This window comes from Durio zibethinus, chromosome 7 (assembly GCF_047325235.1).
Source record: "Durio zibethinus cultivar Kanyao isolate XHJ-2024 chromosome 7, ASM4732523v1, whole genome shotgun sequence".
NCBI lineage: Eukaryota > Viridiplantae > Streptophyta > Magnoliopsida > Malvales > Malvaceae > Durio > Durio zibethinus.
The window spans coordinates 315855-329910 of NC_143168.1; the positions used below are offsets into that span (position 1 = coordinate 315855).

Genomic DNA, 14056 nt, shown 5'->3' on the forward strand with positions numbered 1-14056 from the left:
ATTTTTCAAACAAGTGGTTTAATCCCGATCACATGTTTTGATCTCAGTTTAGTCTAGATCATTTTATTTTTGACCTATGGTTTGATCCTAGTCACTCATTTCGATCTTGGCTTTGTCTAAATCAATTTATTTCTTGTTTTGTAGTTTAGTCTTGATCATTTTCCTATTTTGGTATACTTCGATCACATTTTAAATCTTGACTTTCAGGCCCAAACAAAATAGATGTCTTTTGTCTTTGTGCAATTCTTGTTCCACAGAAAATGCACAAAAAGGGGCAACTATAGAAACCCTATTTTGTCAAGAAATTTTTTTGAAATTGAAATCTGGTTAAAATGATGTTGAGAGATTTTTAAGATTTAATTCCAGAATCAATTCACATTAAAATGATGTTGAGAGATTTTTGGGATTTAATCCCATAGTCAATTCACATTAAAATCATGTTGAAAGATTTTTTGGATTTAATTTCATAATTAATTCTTATTAAAATTAAATCAAATAAAATCATAGATTTAAGGAGAGTTGATTGAGCATGAATTTCTATATAAATTTGTGATCAAAGCAAAGGAAGAGGAGGTAGTTTTTTTTTTCTTTCCAAAACATTGACAAATTTTAGGCTCAGCCATCTACTTTCTTCACATTAGTATTGACTTTCAAACATTCGATTCAACAGTTGAAGTAAAGAAAAATGGAAACTGAAGCAATGGCAATTGATCTCAAAGGAATCCCAACATATGATGGCAAATATGCCCATTACAACATCTTGGGTAACATCTTTGATGTTTCTTCTAAGTATGTTCCTCCTATTCAGCCCGATGGTCGTGGTGCTTATGGCATCATTTGCTGTGCTACAAATTCTGAGACAAAGGAAGAGGTTGCAATAAAAAAATTAGGAATGCATTTGACAACAAGATGGATGCTAAAAGAACACTCTAAGAGATCAAGCTCTTTTGTCACAAGGATCATGATAATATTGTCAAAATCAAAGATATTATACTACCACTAGAAAGGGAAAAGTTCAATGATGTTTACATTGCATATGAGGTAATGAACACTTATCTAAATCAAATAATATAGTCTAGCCAGCCTCTTATTGATGATCATTGTCAGTAGTTCCTATATTAATTGTTATAGAGCCTGAAGTACATACACTCAGCAAATGTTTTGCACCAGGACCTTAAACCTAGGAACTTGCTTCTCAATGCAAACTGTGATTTAAAAATTTGTGACTTTGGTCTTGCAAGAACCACCTCAGAGACAGACTTCATGATAAAGTACATTGTAACCAGATGGTATTAAGCCCTTGAGTTGCTTCTCAACTGTTCAAAGAATACTACAGCAATTGATATTTGGTCTATTAGTTATATTTTAATGGAAATAATTAGGAGGCCTCTTTTTCCCAGTGAAAACTATGTTCAGTAGTTGGGGATTATTACTCAGGAAGAACTTTTTTATTGAAGTTTGAAGTGTTTGCTTGAACCCGGCAACCTGTGTGAAGATCCACGTTTCAAGCCTGATCTAATCGTAGGTTTTCTTTTTTTCTTTCATCTTATTTTTTGTTTTGATTTTATTTTATTTTACTTTTTCTATTTTATTTTCATTTTACTTTTAGATTTTTATTTTTATTATTATTATTATTATTATTATTATTATTATCATCTTTAATTATTATTTTACTCATCACTTTAAATTGAAAATTTTATTAATTATTTTTTTAAAATACCTTTGTGAATTTTATTTTATTTATTTATTTAAAAATAATAACTAAAAAAATGTTTCTAAAATAAATTTATAAATCTTACCAAACTATTAGAGGATTTTTCATGAATTTAAATTTTTTATTAACTCTACCCAACTATTGGAGAATCTCATAAATCAATTTTATAAAACATATTATTAATAAAATATTTTGTTTTGATCATACCAAACTATTGGGGGATTTGCATCTTAAATTAAGTCTTACCAAACTATTGAAAGATTTAATACATTTTCTAAAAATAAATTTACAAGGAAATCTTACCAAACTATTAGGAGATCTCCATCAAAGCAAATTGTACCAAACTATCAGAATATTTTACTGATTATTTCATTAACTAAAATTTAAATGAATCTGATGATAAAACCTCTTTAGGGTGGACACTAGTCTCCATGAATGCTCCGAAGGTGAGAGAATTATCTTAAATTGCTACCAAACTATTAGAGTAATTTTAGGATTAATTTTCAATATTAAATATTTTAGTAAAATATAAACATATTTAAGGCTTGGATAATTTCAAATCCAATTGGTACCATCCTTTGGATGGGCTTTGTGGGGGTGCTATAACCTTCCTCACATGTAACCATAAGCTATAACCTTCCTCACATGTAACCATAAACTATAACCTTCCTCACATGTTACCATACTCTTGAACTTAAAATCTGATTTTGTGGATCAGAATCTATTATTTAAAGATACCTAAGTTCTTGGGACTCCTCTTTAAAAGGGATAGATTTGATCAGGTGGCCAATCACACTGAAACAAAAAAGATTGGCGGCAACTCCTAAAGATCTTGTCTAGTTGTAGGTCCATGGATCTATACGTTATGACAAATATTATTAAATTAGTATTTTTTTCATCCGAATAAGCTTGTATGCTCAAATATAATTGTTTTATAAGAAAACAAAGATCGTAGCAATTTGATATTGATATTTGTTCAAATAGTCATAACTATTTAAACTGGTTCTAAAAACAACTCTAGTTTTTAAATCTCTTGCTTATTAATGTTTGAAATATTAATAAAGTAGCATCATTTCTATTTTATAAGAATGTACAAAGAAAGGCAACTGTAGACACCCAATTTCGTCCAGGGCATGCATCCAAATTATTGGTTTCGATTTTGTCGATATTGTTGGACTTTGAGCCCAATGTATGTTACTTTGATGTGGGCTTTGCCCCAACAAATATTTTATTTTTATTTGTTTGTTTATTCTTTAGTAAAAACTAAATAAATAAAAAAAAGGAAAGAAAAGAAAAGAAAATAGAATTTTTTAGAAATCTTGTACAAGAATCAAGGAAAGAGGAATTTTTAGGGTTTTTTCTTAACCTGCATGAAATAGGAAATTAATCAAAAAGCATCATAGAGCATTAAAGCTAGTGTTTCTGTTAAATTGATTTTACCTAAATTAAAAGGATTTAAAAAATCTTTGAAAATCCTTGACAATCAATAGAACCCTAAAATTTCTTACTAGAAAATCCCTATAAATTATTCTAAGGTAAACATAGAACAGGGAGGGAGAAAAAGATTATATGGAAACTCTTGAGAAAAAAAAGTAAAGGAAAATCATTCAAAAAAAAGATATGATTTTTGGCAGTGGGTTTTTTTTTTGGGGGGGAATTCTTTATAGAATTTGGAATTGTGAGGATTTATTCTAGTAAGTCACGCAACCCAGTCGCTTAGCCTAGTCGACTTCATGTATTTTTTATTTTATTTTATTTTATTTAACTATTTATTTATTTATTTATTTGATTACCTATTATTATTTAAATATATTTTTATAAAAACATATTTAAATAAAAGCCTTACCAACAGATTGGAAGGCAATCATTTTTTTTAATAGGGTTTTACCAACATATTGGAAAACCTTATAACCTTTTTTTATTTGAAAAAAATAAAAATAAAGTCTTACCAATAGATTGGAAGGCCAATGTTTTTTCCAAAATAAGATTTTGCCAACATATTTGAGAGCCTTATAATTTTCAAAAAATCAAGTTTTAAAAAAAAAAATATATATTATTTCTTGTTTTATTTTGCATAAAATGGTACTAAAAAATTGGAGGATAATTTTTAACAAAAAGTCTTACCAACAAATTGTAAGGCATTTTTTTTACTATAAACCTAGTTTATAAATATTTATTTCTAGAAGCAAAAGCAAATGAATCTGACGACAAAGTCTCTTCAAAGTGTGACAAATAGTCTCCTTGAATACTCTTGAGGTGAGAAAATATTCTTAAATTATTACCAACATATTGGAGTAATTTAAGAAAAATTTCCAATATTAAATTATTTAGTAAATTTTAGACATGTTTTAAGACTTGGATAACTTGAAATCAAACTAGTATCATCTTTTGGTTAGTGCTGTGAGGGTACTATAACCTTCTCACGTATAACCATACTCCCAAACCTAAACTTTGGTTTCATGGACTAAAATTTACTATTTAAAGATACCTAAGTCAATCTTGAGACTTCTCTTTAAATGGGACATATTCTGTCAGGTGGTCAATTACACTTTAACAAAAAAATTTAATGGCGACTCCTTAAAGTGTATGTCTAGCGGTAGGTAAATGGATCTATACATTATGATAGTTTGGTGACTCCATCGGGGAGATAGAGAGTCAAGCCAATAAATGATTTCTTGTTATCCAATCCTAATCTAATAAATACATTTTCTAAATCCATTATTTATTAATTTTTAAAATATTAATAAATTACATTACTTTATTCTGAATAAGATCGTATGAGCAGAACCAATTGTTTTATGACAAAACAAATGGTTATAATGATTTGAAATAAATAATTGTTCAAATAATTATAACTAATTGAACTGGTTTGGTAAATATATTTATTTTTTAAATCTCTTATTAATTTTTAAAATATTAATAAATTAATATTATTTTATTCCTAGCAAACTTATCTGAACAAAAACATTTGTTTTATGACAAAACAAAAGGTAATAACGATTTGAAATAAATAATTGTTCAAATGTCATAATTATTTGAACCGGTTCGACAAGTAAAATTATTTTTTAAATCTCTTACTTATTAATTTTTGAAATATTAATAAATTAGTTTTATTTTATTCTGAATAAGTTAGTTATAGCTGAAAATTTGATTTATGACAAAATAAAAGGTCATAACGATTGGAAATTGCCTTAAATATTTGAAGTAGTTTGGCAAACAAATTTATTTTTTAAATCTCTTAGTTATTAATTGTCAAAATCTTATTAGATTAGTATTATTTTATTCCAAATAAGCTTGTATGAGCTGAAATAATTATTTTATGACAGAATAAAATATTATAATAATTTGAAATATATAATTGTATAAATAGTTATAATTTTTTGAATTGGTTCTGTAAATAGAATTATGTTTTAAATCTATCACCTATAAATTTTTGAAATATTAATAAATTAGTTTTATTTTATTCCAAATAAATTTGGATAAGTTGAAATAAATGTTTTATGACAAAACAAAAGGTCATAACAATTTGAAATAGATAATTTTTCATATACTCTTAACTATTTGAACTGGTTTAGCAAATAGATTTATTTTTTAAATCTCTTAGTTATGAATTTTCAAAATATTATTAATTTAGTGTTATTTTATTCTGAATAAACCTATATGAATAGAAAAATTTATTTTATGATAGAATAAAAGGTTATAACAATTTGAAATAGATAATGCTCAAATAGTCATAACTATTTGAATTGGTTTGATAAACAAATTTATTTTTTAAATCTTATACTAATTCTCAAAATATTAATAAATTAGTATTACTTTATTTCAAATAAGCTTGTATGTTGAAAAACAATTGTTTTATGATAGAACGAAAGGTAATAATGATTTGAAATAGATAATTGTTCAAATGACTATAATTATTTGAATTGATTCAGTAAATTGATTTATTTTTTAAATCTTTTACTTATTAATTTTCAAAATATTAGTAAAGTAGTATTATTTTATTTTGGATAAGCTTTTATGAATTGAAACAATTGTTTTATGATAAAAAAAAAGTTCATAACGATTTTAAATAGATAATTGCTCAAATAATCATAACTATTTGAATTTGTTTAGTAAATAGATTTATTTTTTCAAATCTCTTGCTTATTAATTTTTTGAAAGTTAATAAATTAGTATTATTTTATCGAATAAGCTTGTATGAAATGAAACAATTATTTTATGACTAAATGAACAGTTAGAACAATTGAAAATAGATAATTATTCTAATAATCTTAACTATTTGAACTGATTCGACAAACACATTTATTTTTTAAATCTCTTACTTATTAATTTTTGAAATATTATTAAATTAGTATTATTTTTATCCAAATTAGGTTGTATGATCAAAAACAATTATTTTATGACAAAACAAAGATCGTAATGATTTGAGGTTGATATTTGTTTAAATAGTCATAACTATTTGAATTGATTCGAAAAACAACTTTAGTTTTTAAATCTCTTGCTTAATAATTTTTGAAATATTAATAAAGTAATATTATTTTTTTTCAAATAAGTTATTATGAATTGAAACAATTATTTTACAACAAAACAAAAAGTCATAACGATTTTAAATACATAATTGTTCAAATAGTCATATCTATTTGAACTTGTTTAGCAAACAGATTTACTTTTCTAAATCTCTTGCTTTTTAATTATTCGAATCTTAACAAGTTAGTATCATTTTATTTCAAATGAGCTGGTATGAACTGAAATAATTGTTTTATGACTAAACAAAAGGTCAAAACAATTCAAAATAGATAATTGTTTTAATAGTCTTAACTATCTGAACTGGTTTGCCAAACATATTTATTTTTGGAATATTATTAAATTAGTATTATTTTAATTTGAATACGTTTGTATGAAAAGAAACAATTGTTCTATGACAAAATAAAGATCATAATGATTTGAGATAGATAAATGTTCAAATAGTCTTAACTATTTGAATTGATTTTGTAAACAGATTTAGTTTTTAAATCTCTTATTAATTTTCAAAATATCAATAAATCAATATTATTTTATTTTGAATAATTTTGTATGCACAGAAATAAATTTTTTATGATGAAACAAAATGTCATAACAATTTAAAATACATAAATGTTCAAATAGACATGATGGATTTATTTTTTAAATCTTCTACCTAATAATTTGTAGAATATTAATAAATTAGTATAATTTTATTTCAAATAACCTTGTACAAGTAGAAACAATTATTTTATGACAAAACAAAAGAACATAACTATTAGAAATAAATAATTGTTCAAACAATCATAACTATTTGAGCTTGCATGGTAAATAGATTTATTTTTTAAATCTTTTACTTATTAATTTTTGGAATATTAATAAATTAGTATTATTTTATTTCGAATAAGCTTGTATGAATATAAACAATTGTTTTATGACAAAACAAAAGGTAATAACTATTTGAAATAGATAATTGTTCAAACAGTCATAACTATTTGAATGTGTTCAGAAAACATATTTATTTTCAAAATTCTTACTTATTAATTTTTGCAAAATTAATAAATTTATATTATTTTATTTGAAATAAGCTTGTATGAACAAAAACAATTGTTTTATGACAAAACAAAAGGTCATAACGATTTGAAATAGATAATATTTCACATAGTCATAACTATTTGAGCTTATTCAGTAAATAGATTCATTTTTTTAAATCTTACTCACTAATTTTTGGAATATTAATAAATTAATATTATTTTATTTTGAGTAAGCCTATATAAAATGACACAATTGTTTTATGATGAAACAAAAAGTCATAACGATTTGAAATAAATAATTATTCAAATAGTTATGATTATTTGAACTTGTTTGATAGACATATTTATTTTAAAATCTTTAGAAATTAATTATTAAAATATTAATAAATTAATATTATTTTAATCTAAATAAGCTTGTATGAAGAAAAACAATTGTTTTATGATAAAATAACAAGTCATAATGGTTTGAAATAAATAATTGTTCAAATTGTCATAACTATTTGAACTTATTCGGTAAATAAATTTATTTTAAATATTTTACTTATTAATTGTCTGAGTATTAATATATTTGTATAATTTTAATTGAAATAAACTTGTATGAATAGAAAAAATTGTTTTGTGACAAAACAAAGGTTATGGCGATTTGAAATAAATAATTGTTCAAATAGTCATAACGACTTTAACTTGTTTGGTAAACAAATTCATTTTTTAAATCTCTTATTAATTTTTAAAATATTAATCAATTAGAATTATGTTATTTTGAATAAGTACGAGCAAAAATAATTATTTTGTGATAAAACAAAAGGTCATAACAATTTGAAATAGATAATTGTTCAAACAGTCATAACTATTTGCAATCGTCAGGCCAACATATTCATTTTTTAAATCCGTTACTTATTAATTTTTAGAATATTAATAAATTAGCATTGCTTTATTCCTTATAAGACTGTATAAAAAGAAGCAATTATTTTTTGACAAAAAAAATGGTCATAACAATTTGAAATAAATAATTATTCAAATAGTTATAACTAATTAAACTGGCTTAGTAAATAGATTTATTTTTTAAATCTCTTACTTCTTAATTTTCAAAATATTAATAAATTAATATTATTTTATTCTAAACAGACTTATATGAACAAAAACATTTGTTTTATGACAAAACAAAAGGTCATAACGATTTGAAATAGATAATTGTTCAAATAGTCATAATTATTTGAAATAGTTCGGTAAACAAAATTATTTTTTAAATCTCTTACCTATTAATTTTTGAAATATTAATAAATTTGTTTTATTTTATTATGAATAAGTTACAAAGAATTGATAAAATTATTATATGACAAAACAAAATATTATAACAATTTGAAATAAAGAACTGTTCATATAGCCTTAACTATTTGTATTGGTTTGGTAAACATATTTATTTTTTAAATCTCTTAGTTATTAATTTTCATAATATTATTACATTAGTATTATTTTATTTCAAATAAAGTTGTATGAACATAAAAAATTGTTTATGACATAACAAAATGTTATAACAATTTGAAATATATAATTGTTCAAATAGTCATAACTATTTGAACTGGTTTGGTAAATAGATTTATTTTTTCAATCTCTTACTTATTAATTTTTGAAATATTAGTAAATTAGTATTATTTTTTTGGAATAAGCTTGAATGATCAAAAACATTTGTTATATGACCAAACAAAAGGTAATAGCAATTTGAAATAGATAATTGTTGAAATAGCCACAATTATTTTAAATGATTCATTAAACAGATTCACTTTTTAAATTACTTAGTACTAATTTTGAAATATTAACAAATTTGTATTATTTTATTTCAAACAAGCTTGTATGGATAGAAATGAGTGTTTTATAACATAACAAAAGGTCCAAATGATTTGAAATAGATAATTATTAATGTAGTTTTAACTTTTTGAACTACTTCGGCAAATAGATTTATGTTTTAAATCTCTTAATTATTAATTTTTAGAATATTATTAAATTAGTATTATTTAATTCTGAATAAGATTGTATGAATTGAGACAATTATTTTATAATAGAACAAAAGGTTATAACAATTTGAAATAGGTAATTATTTAAATAGGAACTGATTCGATAAATAGATTTATTTTTTAAATCTCTTATTTATTAATTTTTGAAATATTAATAAATTAGTATTATTTTATTCTAAATAGGCTTGTATGATAAAAAAACAATTGTTTTAAAACAAAACAAAAGTTCATAATGATTTGACATATATAATTGTTGAAATAGCCATAATTATTTGAACTAATTCGGTAAACAGATTCACTTTTTAAATCACTTACTTATTAATTTTTGGAATATTAATAAACTATTATTATTTTATTTCAAATAAGCTTGTATGAATTGAGAAAATTATATTATGGCAAAACAAAAAGGCATAACGATTTTGAATATAAAATTGTTAAAATAATCATAACTATTTAAATCTTTCAGAAAACATATTTATTTTTTTAATTCTCTTGCTTATTAATTTTTGAAATAGTAATAAATTAATATTATTTTATTTCAGATAAGTTTTTATGAACTAAATCAATTATTTTATGACAAAACAAAAGGTCATAATGATTTTAAATAAGTAATTATTCAAATAGTCATAACTATTTAAGCTTATTTGGTAAACGGATTTATTTTTTCAAATCTCTTGCTTATTAATTTTTTGAATGTTAATATATTAGGATTATTTTATTTTGAATAAAACTTGTATGACATGAAAGAAATATTTTTTGACTAAAAAAAGGTCAAAACAATTTGAAATAGATAATTATTCTAATAGTTTTAACTATTTAAATTGGTTTAACAAATATATTTATTTTTTAAATCTTGTACTTACTAATTTTTGAAATATTAACAAATTAGTATTATTTTATTTTGAATAAGCTTGTATGATAAAAAACAATTGTTTTATAACAAAACAAAAGGTCATAATGATTTGAAATAGATAATTATTCAAATGGCCTTAATTATTTTAACTATTCGACAAATAAATTTATTGTTTTAATTTCCTTGTTAATTTTAGAAATATTAATAAATTAATATTTTTTATTCCGTATAAGCTTGTATTAACCGAAACAATTGTTTTATGATAAAACAAAAAGGTCATAACGATTTTAAATAGGCAATTGTTGAAATAGTAATAACTATTTGAACTTGTTCAGTAAATAGATTTTTTTTTAAATCTCTTTCTTATTAATTTTCCAAATGTTAATAAATTACTGTTAATTTATTCCGAATAAGCTTGTACAAACTAAAACAATTGTTTTATGACTAAACAAAGGTCAAAATGATTTAAAATAGATAATTGTTCTAATAGTCTTAACCATATGAACTGGTTCAGTAAACTAATTTATTTTTTAAATATCTTACTTATTAATTTTTGAAATATTACTAAATTTGTATTATTTTAATTTGATTAAGCTTGTATGAGCAAAAAAATTGTTTTATGGCAACAAAAGGTCATAACAATTTGAAATTGATAATCATTCATGTATTCTTAACTATTTGAATTGGTTCAGTAATTAGATTTATTTTTTTTAATTTTCTTAGTTATTAAGTTTTGAAATATTATTAAATTAATGTTATTTTATTTTGAATAAAATAGTATGAACAGAACCAATTGTTTGATGACAAAACAAAATGTTATAACAATTTGAAATATATAATTATTACAAATAGTTAAAACTATTTGAAATGGTTCAATAAATAAATTTACTTTTTGAATCATTTACAGATTAATTTTTTAAATATTAATAAATTAGTATTATTTTATTCTAAACAAACATATATATGAGCAAAATAATTGTTTTATGATAAAATAAAAAGTAATAATGATTTGAAATAGATAATTGTTCAAATAGTTATAATTATTTGAATTGGTTTTGTGAATAGAATTATTTTTCAAATCTCTTACTTATAAAATTTTGAAATATTAACAAATTAGTTTTATTTTATTTCGATTAAACTTGTATGAACTAAAATATTTATTTTACGATAACACAAAAGGTCATAACGATTTAAAATAGATAATTGTTCATATAGTCTTAACTATTTAAAACTGGTTCAATAAACAAATTTATTTTTTAAATCTCTTAGCTGTGAATTTTCAAAATATTATTAAATTAGTATTATTTTATTCCAAATAAACTTGTACGAATAGAAATAATTGTTTTAAGGCAAAACAAAAGGTTATAACAATTTAAAATAGATAATTGTTCATATTGTCATAAATATTTAAACTGGTTTGGTAAATAAATTTATTTCTTAAATCTCTTACTAATTCTTGAAATATTAATAAATTAGTATATTTTATTTCAAATAAGCTTGTATGGTAAAAAACAATTGTTTTACAACAAAACGAAAGGTAATAACAGTTTGAAATACATAATTGTTCAAATGGCCATAATTATTTGAACTGATTCAGTAAACTATTTATTTTTTAAATCTCTTACTTATTAATTTTTTAAATATTAAAGAAGTAGTAATATTTTATTTTGCATAAGCTTTTATGAACTGAAACAATTGTTTATGACAAAAAAAAAGTTCATAACTATTTTAAATAAATAATAATTCAAATAATCGTAATTATTTGAACCTGTTCGATAAACAAATTTATTTTTTCAAATCTCTTGCTTATTAATTTTTTGAATGTTTAATAAATTAGTATTAATTTATTACGAATAAGCTTGTATGAACTAAAATAATTATTTTATGACTAAATAAAAGGTTAGAACAATGTGAAATAGAAAATTATTCTAATAATCTTAACCACTTTAACTGATTTGGCAAACGCATTTATTTTTTAAATCTCTTACTTATTAATTTTTGAAATATTATTAAATTAGCTTTATTTTTATCTGAATAAGCTTGTATGATCAGAAACAATTTTTTTTTATGATAAAACAAAATCATAACAATTTGAGATTAATATTTGTTCAAATGGTCGTAACTATTTGAATTGGTATGAAAAATAACTTTAGTTTTCAAATTTCTTGCTTAATAATTTTTGAAATATTAATAAAGTTGTATTATTTTATTTTGGATAAGTTTTTATGAATTGCAGAAATTGTTTTATAACAAAACAAAAGGTTATAATGATTTTAAATAGATACTTATTCAAATAGTCATATCTATTTAAGCTTATTCGATAAACATATTTATTTTTTAAAATCTCTTACTGATTAATTTTTTGAATGTTAATAAATTAGTATTATTTTATTCCAAATAAGCTTGTATGAATTGAAATAATTGTTTTATGACTCAACAAAATGTCAAAATGATTTGAAATAGATAATTGTTCTAATAGTCTTAACTATTTAAACTAGTTCGACAAAACACATTTTTTTTTATTATGAAATTAGTATTATCTTAATCCAAATAAGCTTATATAAAAAGAAACAATTGTTCTATAATAAAATAAAGATCATAATGATTTGAGATAGATAATTGTTCAAATAGTCATAACTATTTGAATTGGTTCAGTAAACAAATTTAGTTTTTAAATCTCTTATTAATTTTCAAAATATTAATAAATTAGTATTATTTTGTTCTTAATAATTCTTCTGAACAAAAACTATTGTTTTACTATAAAACAAGAGGTCATAATGATTTGAAATAGATAGTTGTTCAAATGGACATGACTATTTGAACTTGTTTAGTAAATAGTTTTAATTTTTAAATCTCCTACCTATTAATTTTTACAATATTAATAAATTAGTATTATTTTATTCCAAATAAATTTGTATGAATAGAAACAATTGTTTTATGACAAAACAAAATATCATAATTATTCGAAATAAATAATTGTTCGAACAGTCAAAACTATTTGAGCTTATTCAGTAAACAAATTTATTTTTTAAATCTCTTACTTATTAAGTTTTAGAATATTAATAAGTTAGACTTATGTTATTTTGAATAAGTTTGTACTAATAGAAACAAATGTTTTGTGATAAACATAAGGTTATAACGGTTTGAAATACATAAATTTTCAAACAGTCATAATTGTTTGCATTAGTTAGGCAAACTAATTCATTTTTTAAATCCATTACTTATTAATTTTCAAAATATTAATAAATTAGTATTACTTTATTCTGAATAAAATTGTATGAATAGAAAACAATTGTTTTATGACAAAATAAATGGTCATAACAATTTGAAATAAATAATTTTTTAAATAGTTAAATTAATTGAACTGGCTTAGTAAACAAATTTATTTTTTAATTCTCTTATTAATTTTTAAAATACTAATAAATTAATATTATTTTATTCAGAACAAACTTATTTGAACAAAAACATTTGTTTATGACAAAACAAAAGGTCATAATGATTTGAAATAGATAATTATTTAAATAGTCATAATTATTTGAATTGGCTCGTCGAATAGAATTATTTTTTAAATCTCTTACTAATTAAATTTTGAAATATTAATAAATTTGTTTTATTTTATTCCAAATAAGTTAGAAAGAACTAAAAAATTGTTTAATACAAAATAAAAGGTCATAATGATTTGAACAAAGAATTGTTCATATAGCCTTACCTATTTGAACTGGTTTGGTAAACAAATTTATATTTTAAATTTCTTAGTTCTTAATTTTTAGAATATTATTACATTAGTATTATTTTATTCCAAATAAGCTTGTATGAACAAAAATAATTGTTTTATGATAGAACAAAAGGTTATAGAGTTTGAAATATATAATTTTTCAAATAGTCATAAGTATTTGAACTACTACGATAAACAGATTTATTTTATAAATTTTATACATATTAA

At 21.5% G+C, this 14056-nt stretch overlaps 1 pseudogene; it reads left to right on the forward strand.

Annotated features, from left to right (window-relative positions):
- Positions 1-655: 655 nt before the first annotated feature.
- Positions 656-1296, forward strand: LOC111284089 (mitogen-activated protein kinase homolog NTF6 pseudogene; annotated as a pseudogene).
- The last annotated feature ends 12760 nt before the right edge of the window (positions 1297-14056 follow it).